Source organism: Thalia democratica, chromosome 8, assembly GCF_965202585.1.
Source record: "Thalia democratica chromosome 8, ktThaDemo2.hap1.1, whole genome shotgun sequence".
Taxonomy (NCBI): domain Eukaryota; kingdom Metazoa; phylum Chordata; class Thaliacea; order Salpida; family Salpidae; genus Thalia; species Thalia democratica.
The window spans coordinates 30271847-30284643 of NC_139172.1; the positions used below are offsets into that span (position 1 = coordinate 30271847).

General features: G+C 25.8%; 5 non-coding genes across 5 annotated transcripts; all 5 read right to left on the reverse strand.

The window, feature by feature from the left end:
- Nucleotides 1-3444: 3444 nt before the first annotated feature.
- Nucleotides 3445-3518, reverse strand: Trnat-agu (transfer RNA threonine (anticodon AGU)). Its single transcript has one exon. It is a non-coding gene; the product is annotated as a tRNA-Thr (tRNA).
- Nucleotides 3519-5644: 2126 nt separating this feature from the next.
- Trnad-guc (transfer RNA aspartic acid (anticodon GUC)) lies at nucleotides 5645-5716 on the reverse strand. Its single transcript has one exon. It is a non-coding gene; the product is annotated as a tRNA-Asp (tRNA).
- Nucleotides 5717-8179: 2463 nt separating this feature from the next.
- Nucleotides 8180-8250, reverse strand: Trnag-gcc (transfer RNA glycine (anticodon GCC)). Its single transcript has one exon. It is a non-coding gene; the product is annotated as a tRNA-Gly (tRNA).
- A 1343-nt stretch (nucleotides 8251-9593) lies between these two features.
- Nucleotides 9594-9675, reverse strand: Trnas-aga (transfer RNA serine (anticodon AGA)). Its single transcript has one exon. It is a non-coding gene; the product is annotated as a tRNA-Ser (tRNA).
- A 2259-nt stretch (nucleotides 9676-11934) lies between these two features.
- Trnag-gcc (transfer RNA glycine (anticodon GCC)) lies at nucleotides 11935-12005 on the reverse strand. Its single transcript has one exon. It is a non-coding gene; the product is annotated as a tRNA-Gly (tRNA).
- Between the last annotated feature and the right edge of the window lie 792 nt (nucleotides 12006-12797).

The window sequence follows — 12797 nt, forward strand, 5'->3', positions numbered from 1 at the left end:
CTAGCTTAGAATTTTAGGTGACTAGTAAAAAAAATCATTTATGAGAGGTAACAAACATTATTAAATCACAGTTAATGCCATAATTACGTCATATAGCAATAAATATATAAAAACTGAATTACCACAAATGTTTTTGTGTCACAACTTTTTTCCGACTAACGGCGTTTCACTGCTCTCAAATAACTTTAAGAACAGATCTACGGAGTCTCAAAAAAGCTCTAAGACTCCGTAGATCTGTTCTTAAAGTTATTTGAGAGCAGTGAAACGCCGTTAGTCGGAAAAATGTTTCATATGTGCAACTCTCAAGAGGGCATTTAATCACAGGCATTATTGATTCAATTCAGCTTGACTTTATCATAAATAAATATATCTTTCTTGGTTGAGTTTATTCACAAACTAATTACAAGAATGATAAAGTCTGTAATATAAAACATAACTAAAACTAGGTAAATACTTCTACAGATATTACATGTTTATAAACTTGTTGTAATTACGTTTGTGACGTAATAAAGGCAGTTGGATCAACAATACTTTATGCAGTGCAGTATCCTATCTAACAATACTTTGCTTGTGGATAATTGCTAAAGTGCCAGCAATACAAAATAGACTCTGTTTCAAACAAATTTCATGTTTAAAAACTTAGATGTTGAAAAAAAAAGTTTCATCCTTAAATTGTAACATGATTTCAAGGCTTATTATTACTTAGATATCAAGCGTTATTTGAAAATAAGCGTCGTGCGGAAGCACTCAAGAATAATCTACGACGTGTACTTGTATTTCAATGTGTTACTTGAGCAAAGCAAAACAACTTTTATAAATTAGATTTGAAAACACGCCTTTTTGTAATTTTGATTAATCAATAAAGCTAGTTTAATGACTACCTCAGTATTATTTTATAATTAACTTTCTTTTTTGTTTAATTCAAAACTCGGCCCACAAAACACTTCTTGCCTAACAAATTAGTTATAAAAAGGGTACTACCCTTCTGTGTTAAATAGTAGATAATTTAGTTATTTTATTACTTTAAAAAAAAATTATTAATTGCTATCAAAACAAAATATGTACACCAATCTTTATTACTTGTACAGAAGTTTATAAATTTTGTCCTACTTACACTTTTCTTGAAATTTTATTTAAGTTCAGTTTGTAGCTTTCGGAAATACTTTTGTAAAATTTTAAACATTCACCTTACTTTAACCCTACAGAGAGTAAAACTGTTATAAATTTTTGTTTATAAAACACTAAAATTTAAAAACATAGCTATACATAAACTTTTATCAGTTAAGTTTATATTCTAGAAAGCCAGTATCTTAAGTTTTATTAAATATATTTTGTATCAATTAATACTTTGTAAGGTTCAAAAACTAACAAGTTACAATTTAAGTTATATCTTTTTAACTAATCCCTTTTAAAGTAAATTCCTGTAATTTAAACCACCACAACAGATAAATAGCTTAACTTTGATATAAAAATATAATGTAAATAGTGTGCTGCATAGTAGGATTAACAAAATATTATACACTACAAAGATATAAAAACTATAAAAACTTAACTAGTTGCACCTAATTTAACATTAACTTGAGCTAGCTTGTTTTCAATATCGTATTTATATATAAAACAATAGATATTTGTAACTTAAATGCATAAAACAGCTTATTTATTGTAGTTTAAATCTTTTACTAAACAAGTTTGTATATTTAAGAAGTTTGTAATAAAATAATTTTCAGTTGGAAAAGTTATATAAAGTTGTAAATATTTACAGGGTTTCTAAATGTTTTTGGAAAATTTTTTCGAGGTATTCAAAATTTTCCCAAGGTTTTAAAAAGTACACATTTTTGGGTCTGTTTTTAGTTTAAAGTCAAATTTAAGGTAAGTAACAGTGTTAGATAGTATAAAAACATTGAAAAGATACTCAAAAGCTACTTTAAATATTTTTTAATAAAAAAAATTTCTATGACAAAATTTTTATATCTATATGATAAATTTTTTGAGTCAAATCGAAATTTTACTACTTGACATGTTAAAATTATTAAACATTCTAGGTTTTACCAGGTTTTTTTTTCAAATTTTTCGAAATTCCAGGTTTTTCCAACTTTTTTAGCCTAAATTGTCAAATTCCAGGTTATTCCAGGTTTTAAGGTTTTTTGGCAACCCTGTATTTATTTATCAATCTTTTTAATGTAAATTTATAAACAAGCCTATTTTCTATAAACATTTTATGCAAATTAGCCATTTAATATTCTAGCTTAGAATTTTAGGTGACTAGTAAAAAAAATCATTTATGAGAGGTAACAAACATTATTAAATCACAGTTAATGCCATAATTACGTCATATAGCAATAAATATATAAAAACTGAATTACCACAAATGTTTTTGTGTCACAACTTTTTTCCGACTAACGGCGTTTCACTGCTCTCAAATAACTTTAAGAACAGATCTACGGAGTCTCAAAAAAGCTCTAAGACTCCGTAGATCTGTTCTTAAAGTTATTTGAGAGCAGTGAAACACCGTTATTCGGAATAAAGTTTTGACACAAAAACATATGTGGTATATATTCCGATAAGCTTAGCTTATCAGGATCTCCAGGACTTAACGACTTTTAACGTTACATGTTATAAAAACTGAATTATTGTAATTACCACAAGCATTGTTGGTTCAGTGGTAGAATTCTCGCCTGCCACGCGGGAGGCCCGGGTACGATTCCCTGACTATGCATTAATTGATTTTTAAAAGACAAAAATATTAATTCATTAAATTTTCCTTTGTAAACTATTAATTAATTTTTAGATATAAATAGAATAAATGCCTTTTTAGTTACACCTTAAAATTAAAATTAATACTACCATGAATGTGTTACGACCATACAAATAGAATATGTATTTAATTATCACAATAAATAATAAAAATATATAGCTAGTAATTTACTTTTTGATCCTACCAATAGTTAGCTAGTATTTTAGTTTACTGATAAAAAATAATATTAATTGTTTGGTAAGGCAAAAACAATTTATCATATTGAAAAAAAAAGCTACTAAAATATACAGTGTTGCCACTGGTTTTTGAGAAATTTCTTCCAGGTTTTCTGAATTTCTTCCATGTTTTTGAAAGTACACGTTTTTAAGTCTATTTTTAGTTTAGAGTTAAGCTAATGTTAGAACCTGTATTTAATAGTATAACAAAATTGTAAAGATATTGTAAACCTACTTTAAATGTGCTTAAAAATAAAATGGTGATGACTAATTTTTTATCTATATGATAGATTTTTATCTCAAATCAAAATTTTACTACTTGACACGTTAATATTGTTCGAAATTCCAGGTTTTTTGTACAATATTCCTGAAATTTCAGATTTTTTTTAGCCTAAATTGTCAAATTCTAGGTTTTGTGGCAACCCTGATTATATCTCCTTGGTTGCATAACTAACTTTTAAATATCAAAAAGCGAGGCACCACCGAGATTCGAACTCGGGATTTCCTGTTTACTAGACAGGCGCTTTAACCAACTAAGCCATGGCGCCGCTTGATTGGCATGTTCTTATGCAAATTTTAAAATAACTGCACATTAACGTGATGTGTGAAGTTGAGAGTTTTTTAGACTGTAATTTGTTCGCAAAACTATTTATTAAAAAAAACTCAAAGCCGCAATGAGGTCTATTTAGTAACACAGCTTGTAAGTTGTATTTATAAAATATATTCGCACTGAACAACAGATTACAAGTAAAGAAGCAACTAGGACAGTTTTGTCTTAAACTACAAATGACTTTTATTCTAGTTCAAAAACATCTAAATGTTTTATAATCAAACAATAAAGATAAACTGAGTCTAAACTGAACAACTTGTAAATTGTTTATAACTACAAGTTGTTTTACACCCGAAAGAATGGAATAATATAAATTACCAAAAAAATAGGGAATATAAAACAATTTAGAATAAGTTAGTCATATCGCAGATTCTAGGGAAATAACCAGAAAAATTATACCATCATTATGGTCAAAAAGGCAGACTTATGATTTTAAATAAATCAAAAGTATCAAAACAAAAAAAAAAACAATTTACATCGAAAAAACCTGAGATCCGCTGCATTTTCATCTGAACGAAACACAACTAGTGACAAAAACAAACTTTTACCAAACAAATCAACTTTCAACAACTGACCATCATTTCCTCGTGAAAGTTGCCGTCTATCAGCTTGTCGTACGAGATGCAAACGGGCACCACAGTGACGTCATACAACAGTCCCTGGTCCAAGCAGCTGGTCACGATTGAAACGATTCCCGTCTTCGGCTTTCCCGGGCATCCGCTGCGGGTTCTTGTCCCTTCTGCGTGTGAAAAAACATTGATGTGAAACTTAAAAGAGCAAAAATTTAACGAAACCTGCGTTTTATTGAAAGTTGAAAAGTTAAACGGTAGTGGGGGCATAACTTTAATAAAAATTACTACATTAAAAACTGTACTTGTAATTTAGTTGAGCAAAGTTATTAGTACACAGAAGAAAAGAGATGTTTTTAGAGGACTTAGTACAGTATTCGTATTGACACGATACAAAAAAATTTTGACTATTATGTTTAAAAAAAATACTGTATCTATTATAAATTACAGTAGACAAAAATGCGTTGTCCGGGAATCGAACCCGGGCCTCCCGCGTGGCAGGCGAGATTCTACCACTGAACCAAAAATGCTTATGCCAACATTTCTTTAAATTGATTTATAAACTTGTTTGCATTGTGACGTAACAATAATTTTGAGGGTGGGGCTTGAGTTTTTGAAATAATTTAAAAACGGTTTGCTAACTCATGATAAAGGTATAATTATTCAGTGCATAATACATAGTTTATTGGGCTGTTAAAGTGCTAGAGGCCTTGGGTTCTTAAGTTTTGTTTATAGTCAGTGTTCTCAACAATTATCAGCTACTACGAAAGTCCAACAAACGCTGAGTTATCTGAGTATTAAAGATTTGAAAGTAAATATGAAGCAGGCTCTCCTAAGAAAAATGAAAAACGTTGTTTATATAAAAGCGGTTCTAGTTATACGAATAAAAGTGAAACAAGTTGTATGGATAAAAGTTAAGCCGGTTACTCAAATGAAAGCTGAACCAGTTGTTCAAATAATGTGAAGCCAGTCGTTCGAATGAAAGTGAAACCAGTTTTGGAGTGAAACCATCTGTTCGGGTGAAGTTGAAGTAGGATATTGTTGTTCTCTTTTCGGAAGCACCGGAATTATAAATTTTGTGTTATAATATTTGTGTTTTTATGTTAATTTTTAAACTTTAATTAGTTAAACTCAGTTTTTTTTTTCATTTTTAATGTACAATTTTGGTTTATTTTTGTCTTTTTGTTGTATGTCTTTCTGTATAAGTGGCCTAGGTTTTGATGCCTGGGTCCTTCGTATGACAATAAACTTACAATAATAATACATCAACTGGTATGTTTAGTAAAAATGGGCAAAATTTATTATTTACTTAATTAGCTTAAATTATATTCAATACTAAAGAACGAAAAAAAAAGTTTATAATATCATTTAATTTGTGACTTTAAAGTTTGTTATTTTTTATTTTTAAAGTTTTTTAATTTTCTAATAATTATTTTGGAAAAATAATAAATTTATCTATATTTAAAAATTTGAGAAGTTACAAATTAAAAAAATACTCCCCGTCGGGGAATCGAACCCCGGTCGCCCGCGTGACAGGCGGGAATACTCACCACTATACTAACGAGGATTGCGATAGAATTATTATAAAAACGTTTATATACTATTAGCAGCCTTTGTGACGTAATACCAATGTTGAATTTAGTGATTAAATAAGCACTTAGGCTATATTGTTTACTGTTGATACAAGTTTATATTTTTGAGTTATGCAGTTTGGTAAAAAAAATGTAACTCAAGTTATTTACAAAACTATTTTTTATTTAAAATCTAATTACTAAATATTACCAACTTGAAAATTTTCGTTTAAGAAACTAAATTATTTGTAAAATATTATTACTTAACCGATTATTGTTGAAAATAATAAAACAATATAGTTAAATATGTAAACTAAAACTAAAACTTTCGATAAAATTAAAAAGATTAAAGATGTTTACACAAATTAAAAAAAGTTATTTAAAACTTTTGATCCTAAATTAATGTAATTTGAAACATAGCCAAAGTTTTTTTTAAGTCTAGCATAAATCATTTTATATTTAACTGATTTCCAAACATACCAAAAATTACAAAAATTAATGTTACGGAAAAAATAAATTTCTATTTAAAACCTTTTGTATTATCTATTAGTGTCCACACTTTAATAAAAAACATATTAATATTCTTTTTTAACTTGTTAGTGCTTTGTATAAGCTAAAATACATTTATTTTGCATTAATTTAAATAAAATAAATTTTAAAGATAAAAACTTGAGATTTAAAATTTTATAAAGTTCATTTTATAAAAATAAAAACAAATTATACAGTAATCTTCCTTTATTCTACCAACATATGTTTCTGTGTGTCAACGAATCAACACACATCAACTGGGTTCTGTAAAAAAATAATTACTGAAATGAGAGAATAGAAGCATAGAATAAATTATGTGTATACATGTTTTCATAAGATATTTTTTACAGATAATAGTTATTAATAGGTAAAATACTTAATATTAAATCCGACTGTTATAAAACTATATAATATTTATGATTATTAAGTCTAAAATAAGTAAAGTAAGCTAAATTACACAACAAAACAACAAATTATAATATAAATAAACAACTCACGTTAATGGGAAAGATAACTGATTCAAAATTTATTGTCGTTAACTAATGAAAAATATATTCATTGCAACTAATAATTACGTCACAATGTAAACGAGGTTATTTAAACTATTTTATTTGTATTGCAAAGATCATTAATTTAGTTTTTATGTAATCTTTTTTGAAGAAAAATAAAACATTAACCATTAGATAAAAAATCAATAAAATTTAATAAAACTTAACGACGGTGAAGGCAATAAAAGTCACAGAAACTCGGTAACGTGTATGTTATACATTGAATGTTTTTAATGATTAAATCAAAATTATATACAATTAGGAAGCAGATTTAGTTCAAATGTAAAAATCAAAAATTAAAAATTAAACTTTAAGGAAAACCAAAACACAAAAAAATACAAAAATGTTTATTGGGCTTACAATGTACTGACCGATAATTAATTTACAGCGACATACATAAAATCATAATGAACTAAATTAAATATATATTGTATTTCATAATTAATAAAACAATTAATTGGTAAATTAGGAGTCTTTATAAAATTAATTTTATAAAGTCTACAACTTTAGCATTAATTATTTTTCCATTTAAACTTATAGAAAAACAGAGTTTACTTAATTTTGTATATCTTGTTCAATATTTTTTTATCTTTTTTAAGCATAGCTATTTTTATAAATTCAAAATACATAGATACTATTGCTAGTTATCTGCAACGGCAGTTTTTAACTCAAAAATATTAAGTTATATTTACAAAAAAATACTTGTTCAATAATTCGTTTACAACCAAAAAAATGCTAATTATTTAGATTTGTTTTAACTCGAATAGATGTGCATCAAGATTTTATAACATTTCAATCAGATGGAACATTTTTTATCTTTTTTTATGGTTATGTTAGTGCTACTGAAAATGGAAATGAAATTATGAGTAGAGAACAGAATTTATTTAATTGGAACAAACTTTTAATAACTATGCTTCTTCACTATTAACAACAATTTAAAAATCTAGTAACATCTGAGGTGTTTTATAGACATTTAAATTATAATTTTCCATACTGTCAATTATACTAGTAACTATTCATACATAATAGTTATAAACAGAACAGAGTTAGCATTTTTTTATCTATTTACTGATATAGTTTGTATAACTATTTTAAAGCTAATATATTTACAGAACTTCTTAAAAACAGGCTTGTTATTTAAACATTTTGCACATCCTTAAATTTTGTTGTTTTGACTCACAAAATCAGAAACTTAAATAACAATATATTTTTACAAAGGACTAACACACATTTTGTATTTTATATTTTGTTTTAACTTCAATTAAATATAATGTTTAATAAAGTCAGAATAAGACCTATTTGTACTTTTCGATAGTTATTGTTTGATTTCGTTTTGACTTATCTATTTTTTTGGTTTATTTTATTATTACTAAAAGGAAAAAATGCATTGTCCGGGAATCGAACCCGGGCCTCCTGCGTGGCAGGCGAGAATTCTACCACTGAACCAACAATGCTTGTAATGTGGTAGCATTTTTAGCTTTTATAAACTAAAATGCTTTGTGACGTAATAGTGCTCAACAATGCTTGTTATTGCTCATTGCAGTTTCACTAATTTTAAGCTGATTTCAATAATACGAACAATATATAAATAGTATTTTTAATGCATAAAATCCCTATGTACAAAAGTAATTTTTACAAGACTACTAAGTTAGTATTAACTAGTTGACCTAATAATAAACTTATAAATCATTCAAACGTGTTAAATGTAAACTACCCAAGTGCATGAAATCGAAAAACTGCTTAGTTTCACTATAAAACAATAATAATTTACAAATAAGTAGTATATATATATAATACTTTTGATGCATCACAAATTTTAAAAGTAAATTCAAATTTTATCACAACAAAAACTTTTACAATTATACAATAAAACTTTTTGCTATCTTTTAACATAAGTATGTTTCAAATTTCAAACAATAGCTTAAATAGTATCAAGAGTTTTCAACTTCTGTTTTAATTAATCAAGTATTACGTAATTAAAAAAATCTTACAACTAAAAAATTTAATATAATAGTTCTTTAATTTTTCCACCAAAATCCAAAAGCATATATTAATTCTATAAATAAATCAGTAACAACTACAAGAATTAAACATTTTTTTATTTGTAAGTTGTTTTAAAACTATTTGTTAACTTTTCTAAAACCTAACACACTTTTTCATTATAACTTTTTAGTAATTTTTACTTGTTATTTATACTAGTTGAAATGTTTATAAAAATATACCAAACTTAAAGTTAACAAATAACATATAAAAAATTACATATAAACTACCATAACTAACCAATGAAAACTTCAAGACTTTGATTTCTCTTCAAAAGTTCCGCGACGTACTGTTGTTATAATAAAATAATTAAACAAAATTAAACATAGTTTAAAACTAACAAAACAATTAAACAACCGAGTGCAGCATTGCTCTGTACAAAACATCTTTTTTGTTTTTGTCGATGTCAATTTTTCTCCTGATGAAAAAACCGCCGACTCTTTTAATGACAAAACTGCAAAATTAAAAGTAGTGTGGCATTTTTAAAAACAATCTCTCGACTGGAACTTAAAATATTTATTTTTAAATAAAAAAATATTATATTTAGCTTTATATACAAAAAAAAATCAAAAAAAAAGTTGTTTATTTGACAAAGCTTTAAATTTATTGCTTATCCAATAAAATCAGCTTTTTAACAGTTTACTGTTAAATTAAAACTTTCAACGACAATTTAAAAATAAAAATATTACTAAACGGTTATGTATTTTAAACACTTAAATAGTATTACCATTTGTCTAAAAACTATTTTAGAAAAAAGCGTCGTCGGCAGGATTCGAACCTGCGCGGGCAGAGCCCAATTGATTTCTAGTCAATCGCCTTAACCACTCGGCCACAACGACTTGCGATGAGGAGCGAAATTAGGTGTATATAATGCCTTTTGTAGCGCTAGTTCATGTTGAAAACAATGATCATTATTCTGTCTTTGTACAAGACAAATTAAAATAGGCAACTTAAATAAAAATTACAGTGTTGCATATGTCAGTTAGTTGAAAACACTATGGGTTTAGGTATGAATTTAATCTTTTAGCTTTGTCAATTATAAGTTAAGTATAACTCACATTAATAAAATCTTGAGTTTAGTTTTATTTACTTTATACTATTGGGTTTAAACCAAACAATTATAGTACTCAACTTTAAACTTATTATGTTATATACAACATTGCACAAAATTAATTATTTAAGAACTTGATGTATAACTAGGTTTGACCAAAAAGAGATCATCACTTGTAAAACTATTCTTATTTATAAACTATCTTTTCTAATTTATGCGAATTAAAATAGTTTTATAAGTAAATTCATAACCAGGTTTCACAATAAGTTCTTAAACAAATTCTTAATTAAAGTAATAAATAAAGCTAAGTTTTTTTTTATATCAAAAAAGTGACTACTACAAATTTTACATTTTGTTTAAAAAATATTCTCATAAAATTTCTTTGGCTAATAATTTAAAGCTATTTGGTGTTTAATCACTGAGAGTTACAACGTCCTTTTTAATGAACTAGTTAAATAAAAATATACTTCACTTTTTTATTAAACTTTGTTTTGTTTAGCTAATTTTATATTTTCTGTCGTTCTTTAATGGTATCATACTTCTTAGCTACTAGAAAGTTTATCAAAAATTTAACCTATATCCTTTGGAGTTTATGAAATAAAATAGAGTACAGTAACCTCTCGCTTATTTACGCACATTGTGTCCACAGAAAAAGTGCGTAAAGATATGAGAGATGGTAAAGGAACGAGAGTAACCAAATATACTAACTATAATGGCTGTTTTTTAATATTTCTTCTAGTTAAAAGCAGACTGGGCACTTTCCCACTTTTAACTATTTGTTTACTTCGTTTATAAATATGAAAACAACAGATAAAACTAAACATATACTAAAAAAAAGGATTTGAATTTCTTTAAAATAATAACAATACGAGTAAAAATAATTTTAATATTTTAATAATAAGTAGAAACTATCTTTATATTTATTTATATGTGACACTTATATTCTATTCTACTTAGCAAATTCAACTTATAATTAACCATTTTTTTACAATTATAAAATGGTGTTTATTAACATATAGGGCAAGGCTGCTGTATTATTTCTTTGTGTTTTAAACTCTCATTATTTCATTACACTTTCGTTATTAAACACAGTCATTTTTATTTCAGAATTTTGATTTAATCTCTTATTGTTAACAAAATTTCTGATATACTGAGGTATAACTAAATGTTTATCAATTAGTCATGGAACATAAATTTACAAAGTCTAAAGATATAAAGAGGTGGGTTAGCATTCAAAAACATATTTTTATTTAAAAGTATACATTAAACCTAATTTGTGCAATATTAGAAAAAAAAAATTTTTAGTTTCTAAATTTTATAGAATTCTGAAATGCGTAACTAAACGAGAGTGCGTAACGTCACGAGTGCGTAAAGATCCGAGAGGTTACTGTACATATTTTATAGTTTTTTTAATGATTAATCTTTTTTAATAAACAAATACAATTTAAACAAACTAAAATAAAATGTTTGCAGTAATGTATATAAAAGCTGGAAAACGTTTTGTTTGTTTATTTACTTTGGACTTTTTATCTTTACCTAAATAGATTAATAAAATCGACATTACAACTAGTAATTTTTTAATAAGTTATAGAAACTGTCACTTTGTTATACTGTTTTCCTTTTTAGGTAAATATTTTTTTTTTAATGAATGGATTGAAGGTAGTCTGCCTTTTTTACATTAGAAATTGAACCGTTTTCAATAATGTGACTTAGAAGCAATATAATTGATTTAAAAAATCCATAGAAAAAAGCTGTCTGAGCTCTTTTGAAAAACAAAAACAACAGATTTAGTGATATTTCGTTTATTTAAAAAAAAATACTCAATTGTTTATCAAATAGAATTAAAAATGGTTAAAATTATAAATTATAAAAATTAAAAATAATCATTTTTATTGCATATCTTTTTACCATATGTTTAAAAAAAAATAGTTGTTAGCGTATCATTTTAAGATTAAATTAAGTGTGTAGTCCAAAAATAAGCCATCAATTTTATTTATTAACATTGTTCAGAAGTACTGTACTTATAAATTTTGTTGCTAATAAAAAATGCATTGTCCGGGAATCGAACCCGGGCCTCCCGCGTGGCAGGCGAGAATTCTACCACTGAACCAACAATGCTTGTGATGGAACAGTATTTTGTGCGTTTATAAACATTAGAGCTTTATGAAGTAACAACTATTGATGTACTTTGCTTCAGAAAATCCGTAGTACTATGAGCTCTTATATGGTTGTATGACAACACAGTTTGTACAAATGGATTAATTTAATTATTTATACCTACTTATCAAACTTATATTTAAAAAACTGTAAAACTGTTTTCTCATAATTTAAATACCCATTTTACAAAAATGTATAAAATTTTATTTATTACTATTACAATACTTTTTATTATTAAAAAACTGCGAAGATTAAAAACAAAAACAAGACTTATGTAGTTTCACTCATTCTTTTTTATTAATATTGTTCACTGTACTATTCAATAAATATAAGTTTCAAGTTCATAAAAATCGGACAATTCTAAATATATGTAAAACACTACTTATGAAAATTTGTATTGCCAAGCTAAAAATTTTACTAAAAAAGTTTTAGTTAATTAAACAAGTATTTGATATTGAAATTTTTTATTAATCACAAACAACAAAACAATTTGAATTTTTGAATAATTGATATAAAACTATTTCTTTATTTATTAAGCATTTAACACATCAAAAAGCTATTTAAGCACTAAAAAGATTACTTTTGTTAAAAACTTAACAAAGAAATATTTAGTTTAAAGCAGAATGATGGTGACTGAATCATAAATATGTTAAATTAAGTATTATTTTCTTAAATTTGAATGTAAGAACTTTTTTTACTAAGCAAAAAAAAAAATTGTTTTCAACTGCTAAATACTTAAGAAACACTTTTAAA